Source organism: Molothrus aeneus, chromosome 6 (genome assembly GCF_037042795.1).
Source record: "Molothrus aeneus isolate 106 chromosome 6, BPBGC_Maene_1.0, whole genome shotgun sequence".
Classification (NCBI taxonomy): Eukaryota; Metazoa; Chordata; class Aves; order Passeriformes; family Icteridae; genus Molothrus; species Molothrus aeneus.
Genome location: NC_089651.1, coordinates 51,491,355 through 51,503,725, shown reverse-complemented (window position 1 = coordinate 51,503,725; position 12,371 = coordinate 51,491,355).

Genomic DNA, 12,371 nt, shown 5'->3' with positions numbered 1-12,371 from the left:
AGCAATGTGTAATCCCCAACAGACTGAATAAACCCAGAACCCATTTTCAATACAGAATAAGAACAGTTCTCTTTCCTAGTCTTTGCATGGACAGTGTGCAGTGAAACACCCTTCCATACCCTCCAACATGGAAACCAGCATCTGTGTCTACTCTTTCCTGCAGCCTACCAGGATTTTCCTTCCACTGCCATGTTTTACAGCTCTTTGAACCCAACTAAGCTACTGGCATCCACAGCATCCTATAGACATGCAATGGGAGTTGTGTGGAAAAAATTATTCTTTGCCTTTGTTTTCAGCTTGATATTTGAGTGTTTTATTTGCTATTCCCTTGTTACTGTGTTCTGAGAAACAGTGAAAAGTATTCCTTACCCATCTCCTATATGACATTCTCTATATAACATCTGCTTTCTGTTATATTTTTCAGGGAAAGGGTTCTAATCTGTTTAGGCTTTCCTTACACAGAAGCTCCCCATCACCCTTGCTGTCAATCTTTATTACATTTCATTTCCTCTGAAACCTGAAAGGGAGCAACTGTGAAGTTGCACATATTGTTCAAGGTGCAGGTGCACTGTGAATTTGAATGGTGGCATAACCATGTTTCCTGCTGACTTCCTTACTCTTTTCCTAGTACATTATACCACCTGACTTTGCTTTTTTGATCACTATTGAGTTCTATGGTGATGTTTTCTGAGCACAAGCTGAAGTCTCTCCCAGACTTCTTCCTGTAATAGTGAGCACTAATTTAGAGATATTTGCTGTGTATGTATATTTAGGGTTATTTTTCCCTGAAAGCTCAAATGGCTTTAATCAACACTGAATTTCCTCTGTTATTTTATTGCCCAGTCACAGTGTAACACTCTTCTTTCACAGCTGGATCCCCATCTGACTATGCTGAATAATTTTCTCTCATCATCAGGTTTTGCCACCTCACTTTTCATCTGTTTCCCAGGACACCAACAGACATGCAGAACAGCACATGATCCCTGTGTGGTGTCTTTGATACTTTCCATCCACTAATGCTCTATCCATTAAATAACTACTAATCCAGAAAAGGACCTTCTCCTTCTTCCCATGTTAAATTTTGGGTTCTAAAAGAGTATTCAAAAAGAAACAGCAGTCAAATGCTTTTTGAAGGCCTAGATACAGACATAAAAATTGAGTATGCAAATATAAATCAACTGAATCTTAGTAACATTCTTCACCAAATTAATAGATTTGCAACACACTGCTTATTTTACAATTGACATTCCAGCTGTTCTATATGCCTAATTAACTATATGCCCAACAAACCATCCATATGTTTTCAGTTTTTTTCTGGGGTCAGATTCTAGGAGGGCTTTTGTTTTTGTTAGATCTTGATTTTAGGTGGGGGTTTTTTGCTTGGTTTGTTGGGAGTGGTTCTTTTTTCCTTTTATTTTTTGGGTTTGGTTTGGTTGTTGTTGTTTTCCCCAAACAATAATTTGCCTGGTATGAATAGAAAATTTACTACCGTGGATGGCATGTGAATGTTTTTTTTAAGTGGTGTCGCTTTTGCTCCTTACTATTCCTTTGCATTGATGCCAACTAAAAGACTGTGGTATATAACACAGTAAGCAACTCTGCAGCTTCACCTCTGAACTCTGCTGGTATTTCATGGCAAACACTACATGGTTTTGATAATCCTGTTATATTTACATTTTCATGTAATTTTTAGTTTCTATGTATTATTTTCTTTCTAATGAAGACTCATCATTATCTTGTTTCAGAAATTACTTTTTACCAAACACAACTAATTTTATTTTCCGCTTCCAGGACATTTGAAAAACTGGGGACCATCTCTTATCTTCTTGCATTCCCACAGACACTTGTCTTCTACCTACAGAAGGTCTCAAACCAGATGCATGTGGTTTAGGAGGTCCATGCTGCCCCCCTCACCACATGGCAGGTGATGAAGGACTCAGCAATGTCAACAATCCTTCCTGTCCTTCAGCAGGATTATCCCTGGAAAGTGATCAATAGAAAAAGTGGTTTAATCCAGCAGTCAGCAACAGATATCTTGAGCAGAACTCTAGAGATCCTGTATGCTAGACAAAAAAGTAAAACACCCAGAGAAGGGAATTTCAAGGATTCTCCATAGAGAAAAACATGCAAACAGACAAAAGCAGCACTGTGCAAAGTGACCAAATACTGGCATTTTTCTTAGGAAGGGTTGGACATCTGACTGGAGCAGATTCAAAAACCTCTTTCCTCTGAAAGAAAGCCTTAGGCAGGGAATCAGAGACAGACCCACCATTGGCAGTCAGGAATTGCCAAGTCACAGAACCACAAAACAACATAAGATGGAAGGGGTGTCCAGCAGTTCTCTGATCCAGCATTTGCTAAAGCAGAGCCACCATCAAGGTTAAACCAGGCTGCTCATGGCTGCATCAAGGTGCATTTGAATCTCTCCAAGGATGGAGTTTCCACAGCCTCCAGGTTCCTGTTCCACAGCTGGGCCACTTGACATGGGACTTTTCCCCCACTAACACTGAACAGAATTTCTCTTCTTGCCTAAAGCCTCTGGCAAGGTGGAAGAGGTTTCAGTGTGGAAGGGGCAGGGAACCGCTGGGGAGAGGAAGGCCCACGTTTGCCTGTCATTATTTGGTGAGCCCACAAGCCCACATTTGCCTGTGTGTTCCATCTCCCTGGCTGTGGAGGCACCACTGCCCCTCGTTCTGCCAGTGCAGGTCCTGTTAACTCAGAGTTTCAGAGAGGAAAAGCTCAACAACTTCAGCTCTGGATGAGCAGGCACCTCCACTTGCAGCACTCCTGCCAGCAGCACAGCTCATCCATGGCTGGGCACCCTCTAACTGAGGCCAACACTCACTGTAAAATATCCTCACACTGCCTTCTTCCCTTCCCATCCCCCGGGAATTTTGGCATCAAACCTCCTCCAGAGGTAAGGCTTAAATTCCTGACTATTAAAGATGACATTATCCATACAGATGAAAACTGGATAAACCTCAACTGGTTGGTAAAATATCTGTTTAAACCTTCAGGCAAAATTCCTGTTCCTGGCATTCAATTCTGTTATGTAAAATTAAAGAAAAGGAAATTGAAAATAATACAGGAATGCTACCTCAGGCCACCTGCTTGTGTTCTCCCTCCCCTTACAGCCAGTCATTCCCAAACCATGCCTTCCCTGCTGGAGTCCAGATATTCATTTCCCAGTATCCAAAGGCTCCAGCAGCCTGGAGTCATAAGGGAATCCTGTCAGAGAAAATTTTTTCCTGACCCAATTCCCTTTCTAAGGTAAGGAAGGTATTACATATACCTGAGCAACTCTTGTTTGCTGCAAAGCCAATATTATATTTCAGTTTGCAAAACTGTAGTGGTAAATAAAAAGATCTCTTTTCAAGTGCCCTAGAGACTTTAAAAAAACCAAATAAATTATGCACAGATTTTCAGTTTACCAAATTTACTAAGCATTTAAAGAACCATCACACCAAAGACTGCTTTCAGATACATAGCAGTAGGGGAAAGGAGTAAGAAAATATAAAAAGATCCAGAAAAAAAAGCAGATTATACACATGACAATTAAACTGGAAGTGAAAATTTTTTGTTTTAAGTCAGTCCCTGGACAACACAGACTGCACAGACTGAACAGTCTGCATGATCTCAAGGCTTCACTCTAAATATTATTTTGTCAGTTAAGAGGAAAAAAATCTGGCAAAGTACTTGAGAACTCTGTGCAGCTTCTGATACATCCTGAAAAAATTGTTCAAGTAGGGTGGTAAAGAAATTCAAATCATGCTGAGAAAATACCTTTGTGTTGTATAAAAAGAATCTTTATTAGGAAGAGACTTTCTACTCTGAAAATCAGGTTTTCAGAATCAATCAAAGATCCCCCCATGGAGAACAGTCAAAATTGTGCTCTGAAGAGGTGTTTGTTAATTACTAGTTTTTGTAAGAATCAGCTCAAGAATTAACCTGATTATAACTGGGCAGGACCTAGAGAAAGAGTTGGGGAAAAACCTTGATGTTTCTTGAGTTAACCTTCAGCCATCTCTACTCAGGTTTTTTTAGATTTTTATTTCTGTCCAGGTTTGAACATGCTTTTCCATATCGAAAAACTTGCTCTCCACTAATGCATAAGATATCTTTTGTTACCAAGCATCTATGCAAAACATCTTAAAATAATGAGGAGATTTAATATGATTTGATCTTATTAAATAGAGAGACATTCACAGCAGTTTTCTTACAGGAAAGAAATCCTAAAAGAAGGCAAAAATGTAAAATACAAAGCAAGGATAACAGAAAATAATCTCAGTAGTACAGCAGCCAAAGACTGATAAACAAGAACAGCCATTGCATTGTGATATACAAGATGTTCATTACTCATGACTCTGAGCAATAGCAGATCACTTTGCATATTTATTAATTCTTGTATTACAATGCTGGCAATAAAGTGTGGTGTTTGTCATTAAATGCTAGATATAAAAAAGCAGGCAGAATAAATTACTTTAGTCGCTGTACATGACTAGAAACTCTGTAGCACCAATAAATAAGTGCTTGAGGGACATTAATTTATTTTCATGCACAATTCTGTTGTATTCATGTCACATTAATTCTTTGTTTGGACAGGTGAGTAGCTGGAGCTGAGGGAAATGTACAATCCCAAATGCCATGAAGACTAGCTTGTACACTGATGGGCAGAAAGAGTGTAAGTGAAGGTTTATATAATTCCCATGTCCCCTGAAACCAAATTGTAGCCCAATGTATTTCCAGGACATGGAGGTTGGAATGATGTACCAATGTGGGTCTCTGAAAGCTAATGACACCCTTCTAAAACTCCCCTCTGGCCTCATCTCCTAATGACAAGCCACTGGTGATTCATCCTCCAGACATTTACACACAGAGACAGATCAGATGAAATACAGACTTCTAAGGGATCAACACTGGGAGCTGGTGCACATAATCACCAAAAAGCACAACTGTTTAACTCAGCCCTTGGATACCTGTTGTGTCCTCCTCTCCATGCCCATGACTGACTTTCTTCAGAAATTTGTAGCTCTTCTTTTCCAAATGCCCCTTTGGTGAATGGATTTTTTGCATTTTCAGTTTTCTCTAATTAGTATAATAGAATTATTGAATCATTTAGCTTGGAAAATATCTCTAGCATCATCAAGTCCAGTTGTTAACCCAGCATTGTCAAGTCCAGCACTAAACCACGTCCCTGAGTGCCTTATCTGCATGTCTTTTAAATGCCTCTAGGGATGGTGACTCAATCCCTTACCTCCATGGGCAGCCTCTTCCAATGCTTGACAACCATTTCAGTGAAAATGTTTTCCTAAGATCCAATATAAACCTGTCCTAGCACAGCTGGAGTAAATCCTTGAAATCTGACAACCTGACTCACCAGTACACACCCATATGTGCCCTACAGAGGGAACAGTGAATTGCACTGATAGAAAACATGCTGAGCAGATCCTCTAAAAAATGGACTTATGAAGACTGGGCAGCATCACAGATTCAAATCCAAATCACATGCAAATACTCCACACATGCAGATACTTACACTTTCAGAATACATTTTTGACCATAAATAATATGTAAGATCTCATTATTTTATGGAGGAGGTTTCATCAGGTGATCTTGACAGATCCCTCACAAATCAAGTTGGGTACCAAAACAAAACAGAAACCCACAAAGAAAGAAAAAAACTCCAAATAGACCAAAAAGCACCTCTCCATAAAAACCCCAAAACTACTGAATGAAACCTCACTGTATCAATGAATGATGCCACGTTGCCTTTGCAGGAAGACAAAGGTGTCAAACAACCACCCATGTCAAAGATTTTGTCATTCCAGCTTTGTACAAGCATATTGATGTGGTTCAGTTAATATGGTAATTGTAGAGCCCATGTATTCTCATCACACTAACCATTTTCAGGCCAAGAGTAGATATAACCCTTCCTCTTTGCCACAGATTGAAATGTCTGTAATTAGCCAGCCAATCAATTAAAGTTCTAATGGGGGAAAGCCAAAGGTCAAAGCAGAATATCATATTGGGTGAACCAGAGTAGTTTAATGTGGTCAAGTGAGACCCATTCCTGCTGGAATTATATTGACAGGTTCTGCCAAGGTATTCCTTGCCATCCCTGGCCCCATCCCTTGACACATGAGCAAATCTAGTCAGTGTTTGGAGTAAATTTCCACTATGACCTTGTTGTGTCATCCTGAACATGCATACCCATGAGTGGAGACAAGAACAGTGGCACTCACAAGAGCAGAAATGAGAGACTGAGACCTCAGCTTATGATCAAAGTGGGTGCCAGGGAGGAAAACTGAACAGAGCATTGGACTAAAAGCTGGGAACCATGCTGCTGAACCATGTTCTAGCACAATGTGTCTGCCTTGGACAGGCTGCTGAAGCTCTCTTCCTCCATGTTCATTTTCTTGTTGCATTCCTCAGTCACAGGAGGCTTCATAACAGACATAAACTGTGCCATGGAGACAGCTGTGTACTGCCCATGAAGTGGCACAGTTTTGTCACAAACAGACCAGAGTTCAGCCCACGTGGAGCTCTTCCCTGTGAGATGAGGTCAAGCCACACTGACCTGTGCAAGTTTTAATTCTGATGGATTCAGAATAAATATTTAATGTTATTCTACAAGAGGAGAGAAAAAACTTTGGCAATTGTGAAGATGAATGCTTCCCCTCCTCCCCAAGTGTTAAATGCTGCTCTACACACAAGTCAGCTTCAACCTTGCCACCCATCAAGTTGTTTTGGGGTACAGTGTGTCACCAATCATTTGCTGTAATGTACCACAGCTGTAAATATATGTAATACATATAAATATATACATACATCCATTTCAATTTAATCCATCTATTTAGAACCCCACAAAAGGCACTTCAGGGACAGCAGCTTGTCCTTGGATGTGCAGCACTTCATCACAGCTCCATTTCAGCCTGGAAAGGGACTGAAAGGCCTCACTGGTGGCCCAGAAAGGTCAATGAACACACACAGTACCAGGAGCACTTGGCTCCCAGCAGCTGCTTTATCCAAGACCCCAAGCAATCACTAAGCTCTATTTTCCAGTGATTTAAACTCTCAGCCTAAATACTCTGCTACCAAACTACAGGACACAGAGAAGACCAGGAGAAACACAACTGCTGCTGCTACTATAAATATGGAAAAAAACCCCAGACACCATAAACCAATGCTTTGTGAGTTTTTATTTATTTTTTTTTAAATTTGGGTTTCTCTGAATCCATTACGACTTGGATTTTTTCTCCAGACTTTGTGCTCCTAACACAAAAAAATCCTTCACCTCCTTTCTGACTATTGTCAGCTGAAGAGCTCCTAAACACAGCTGGCTGTGGGTGGCAGCAGGAGGCTGAATTGGCAGAAAATTTCTGGCTCAATACTGTTATCAACAAAAGCAACTCTCTGAGGCTACCCATTACTGTTTCTTATTTTCAGGGCAAATTTCCTTGTCCCCATTGCAACCAAAAAGAAAGGTATAATTGAGCAATAGTTAAATAGGCTAAAGATCATATTTTCTTCTTACCTAAGTGACTGCAAAGGGCTCAAGCCTGACAAAACCACTCATATGGACAAAATAAAGGCTAATAAAGTCTGAGTAAATTCTTACTCTAATTAGAGAGTCAGAGACAGCATGTCTACAAAAATGGATTAAGAAAACAACATTCTTTGATATTTTCTGATCAGTGTGGGGTTTTTGTGTTGTGATAAAAGGAAGAATTTGCCAAAATAAAACCAATTTTTAAAGAAAACTTTTTCTTTCTGTCCTACCCACAGAAGACCTCATTAATAAAAAAAAAAAAGAAAAAAAAAAAAAAAGAAAGCAACCAACCAAACAACAAAAGTCAATCACCAATTCCAAAAAGTGCTGTCAACAGCCCCACACCCCCCCTCACTTGCTATCAGGACCAAGAATATTTTGGGAAAGGTTTTTTTAGGACATTTGGGCCACTGGGCTGCAAATATTTGTGACAGGACTGTCTCCTTAGCCAGGACTGCCTGGGCAGCCTATGCCCAGCAGAGATAGATGGATCCCAGCTGCCATCCCTCAGTGCAGAGTCCCCCAGCATCAGACCCACAGCACAGCCCCCAAGCAGCAGCTTCTGCTTGGAAGCACAGGTGAAGGCATTGTGGGCTCCATTTACTGCAGGGGCTAAAGAACAGTGGGACAGTGCTTTTCCTGCTCCCCACTGACTGCCCACCAGGCACCCCCCTTCACAGCCACCCCACTTCACAGCCGCCCCACACTCGCCCTTCGGTGGGTCCAGACCACAAAGCAGAAGGAATTTTGTTATTTATTGCAAGAAAATGGATTGGTGCTTTATTGCTGTGGTAAAACCAGGAATAAACCCAACATCTGTTTATTACAAGAGCAGTCCTACCAGCTTTTACCTCCTACTACTCCACAGTGCTGCGGAGAATGAAATTATCACAGTGGATAAATGCTACCTACATTGTGTCATATAGGGCAAAAAAACCCAAACCATATTATTTTAAGTAGGCAACATGCATAGACAGAGTGCTTGCTGAGCTCAGATGCCTAGACACAGACTAAAAAATCCCAACCTTTTGAGACACCATTGCCAGTAAACAGCATATTTGGTTTACCCTCATGGTAACCCATCCAACTTCTGGAATTCAGCATTGAACAGGATGAACCTGACCCATTTCTGGATCTAGAATAGCAGCTGTTTTGAGAGACTGGAGATTTATCTGCATTAAAATTTTCCAAGCTGCAAAAGAAATAATTTTCTAATACTCTTCTAGAAAAGATTTTATTTTCCCATAATTTGTATTTCATTAGCATAAGGTGAAAGGGTTTCCATGGAAACACCAGGGATATATAATTTCTAAATAATGAATTTTCCAAAAAGAACTCACAAAATTAATTTCAGATTATAATGCAAAATTCTCCAAAGCCAGTTCACTTTTAATATTATATATTTAAAGACTTTGAGGTTTAAATTTAATAATTTATATTAAATATAAATTAAGTAGTTTAATATTCCAATTACAGAAAATAAAACACAACAAAATAGTAGACACTAATGTCAAAATTACACTTAGTGTAATTTCACTGATTCAATCATTAAATATGTCAGTATCAGTGCAATGGGTCATATACCATATCACTTGGATATATTCAGATCTCTCTATACAGTTATTTTTTATTTTAACTATAAAATATTTTAGGTCTATGTCTTATTACTGTAAGCTCAATATTAAGATGATAAGATGCATTAAAATTAAAATTTTTTTTTTCTGCTTAGTCATAATCTATTCCAGTAAGGTGTTAACATATTCTAACTTGGGTAAGATGATTCTTAAGAATTAATTCTCCCAGCTGGGGTTTAAAACAAATAGGGAAAAACATAACCTTGAGCAGGGAAAAGTTTTAAAAAGACAGGAATTCCTCTGGATTGTACTCTCAAAGGAAGTGAAAAGGCAAGATGAACAGGAAAAAAGGAAGAAGAGGTGCTGTGGAAGATGTTATTTTCCCAGGCTGGGTGGTAAAGAAATCTCAAAGAACTTGTAGAGTTGAGAGGAAGGGGATTTGGAACTGGGGAGGAGGTAGGGATTTTGTGTTTCTTTCACATGCCATTTCATTGTGCTATTTAGGTATAAAATGTAATTGTTAGAAATCCTGTTATGGTGTTTTGACATTGTTTCTTCATATATGTCATTTTTCTAAGGGTGAATATTTCTTCAATGATTTGCATAGTTGATGTTGCACTTGATACCAAAAAACCAATCTCATATACTTATTTATTCATATACTTATTTATTCACATACTTATTTATTTATAAGGTTAAGTGGAACATGAGGAACAGTATACAACATAGATCAGGCCAGTGAACTCAAATGCTGGGGCCAGTCAGTGGGAGGTGGAGCTGTGGGTGTATTCTAGAAATATTAAAGGGGAGAAAAGAGGAAAAAAGGCACAAGCTGAATGAAATGTCAGGCAGATCCCAAAAAAAGCACTCCCAAAAACTGTGTCTCTGACCAGATGCCTACATAAAACTTTTAAGATAAATTGCTCTTCCCTTTCTTAAAAAAAAAATCTTTAAACATTATGGGGTATCTTCCATCAGTCAGATTCTCTTACATGATTTTTGTACATTAACATGATTATTAATTAAAAAAAGAAGAATTGATTCCAATCAATTCCTCTAGGTGAAAACAGATTCCAAAAATAAAAAAAAAGGTTGACTGAAAGCACAAAGTGAAGTAGAGTGTCCCACTGAAGTGAAAAGACCACTTACAAGATGAGGATGACAGGTGGTTTATGAAAGTTTATCCAAAGATACTTTGCAGTGGTAAATGACTCTGTATTCAAAAAGTGTGCCCAAGGAACTAGAAACGAAGGCCACGGGCTGCCACAACCCTGAAGGGTTTGAGCAGTTACTATTAAAGAAAATTACTGTTAGCAGGAGCTTGATTTGGGCATGAATAAAAATGAGGGTGCTGCTTGCCTATGCTAAATAAAAGGCTTCTTGGCACAGCTGCTTTCAGCAGCACAGCAGTTGTGCTTGTTAGAAAAGGACATGAAGTATGTCCAACACACAGCTGCTGGGTCTGAAAGCCCACCAGGCATCCTGCTCCTTGTCAGCTTCTCAGTGTGTGCAGCGTTACTGCAGAGTGTCCCACCCTCACACATCACCTGGCCTGCCAAAAAGAGCAACCAGCTGCAACATCTGAGAAAATCCTTCCCTGGAAATAGCAGGTTCAGTATTTGGGCTCAGGCTCTTTCCATCATAGTCTGTCCACAGGGAAAAGAAAAGAAAATAAAAGACAAATGGAAAACATATGTGGAAAAGCTTTGTTTTCTTAAACACTGAAAAAGTGTTTATTTCCAGTCCAGTGACACTTTCATGAACTACATTCCTCAGAAGCATCCTTGGTTCAATGGCCTGATTTATGCTCATCCCACCTCCTAAAAAACACTGTGAAATTGAACTGTCTAGGTTAAAGCTATATGCATCCAGAAAGTCAATTTTGAGAACAAAATAATTCAAAGAGCATAAGTAAATCCACTGGAATTTATTCTGTGAAACAGCAGACTATCAGCCATATAGTTAACAAACTATTAATAAAGTATGTGATCCTAAAATATGAGAGGTACCATCTGCCATAGCACTATTTTTTTTAAACAAAGCCTGAATTCTTACAGATAAAAGTGAATAACACCTTTTATTAAGATTTTTTAATGTGAGAAGGTGACAGGTCAGGTCAGTAAGTTACAGTATGTGTTCTGCCACACTTTACACGTTAATCTCCAGTTTTGTGGGGAATGAGCTCAGTAGCCAACTCAGGCTCCATAAAAAGGAACAAAGATCTCTGCTGATGTCAGGTGCATGTGGCACTCCTGTGTCACTTTGTCAGAGCTCTGATCCTGATGAAAGCTTACACACTTCATCCTTTCAGCCTTGGTAGCGGGGGCATTTCGGTTTGGATCTGGAGTAGCATTTTCTCTCATCCTTGTCAGGATGAGAGGATGAGACCAGCTGCCCAGAGACAAACTTTGGGGTCCATGGAGCCATCAGCTCCCCTAATATCTCAGACAACAATGACTTTATAACAAAGCTTCTACCCCAGATCACCGTGTCCTACTTTAGCACTCGTGGAGCAGTGGAAGACCATTATGAGTCTGTTACAGCAGGACCTTTGGCATAGAAACATTTCTCACTGATCCTATTTCCAGGGTAAAAAAGCTGTCATTCCAGACTACTTAAATGTAATTATGATTTTTACTGTAGTTTGGCAGACACCAGATTTTACCACAACCTCTGAACTTGCAAGTTTAAATACTGAAGCCTATTGAATCAATGCCTCATACAATGAAATGGCTAAGCGCAGAATATTAATAACCCATCCTTCAAGTCTTTATTATATTGTTTGCACAAATGGTAGAAAATTTTATGAGCCATTTCTTTTTTGGGGGTGAGGGAGTGTTTTCAGTTTGGTTTTTGTCTTTTTTTTTTTTTTTACAAGGCAATTGACTAGCACTATAAGTTATGATTAAGTACATGCAGCTGGAATGTTTACTGCATGTTTGCACCTGCATGTTGAGTAATAAGACCCAAGAGATTTGATAAACCTACAAAAATCACAGAGAAAGACAAAGGGTGATGGTGGGTTGGAAAACAGCTTGCAGGCTTTCTTCTTAAGGGGGTCCAGGACCACGTGGGCATTCAGTCACATAGCAATGGCCTAAATATGAGCATCCTTTATTTATGCCAAGTCTGTATGCATGCCTCTCATATTATTTAAACATGAAGTAAAAAAATTTGTCTTTCTTGTTAACAGGAAGTCTTCCAAAGACAGTTACTGAAAATGCATATTATTATCCCGAGGCACCATA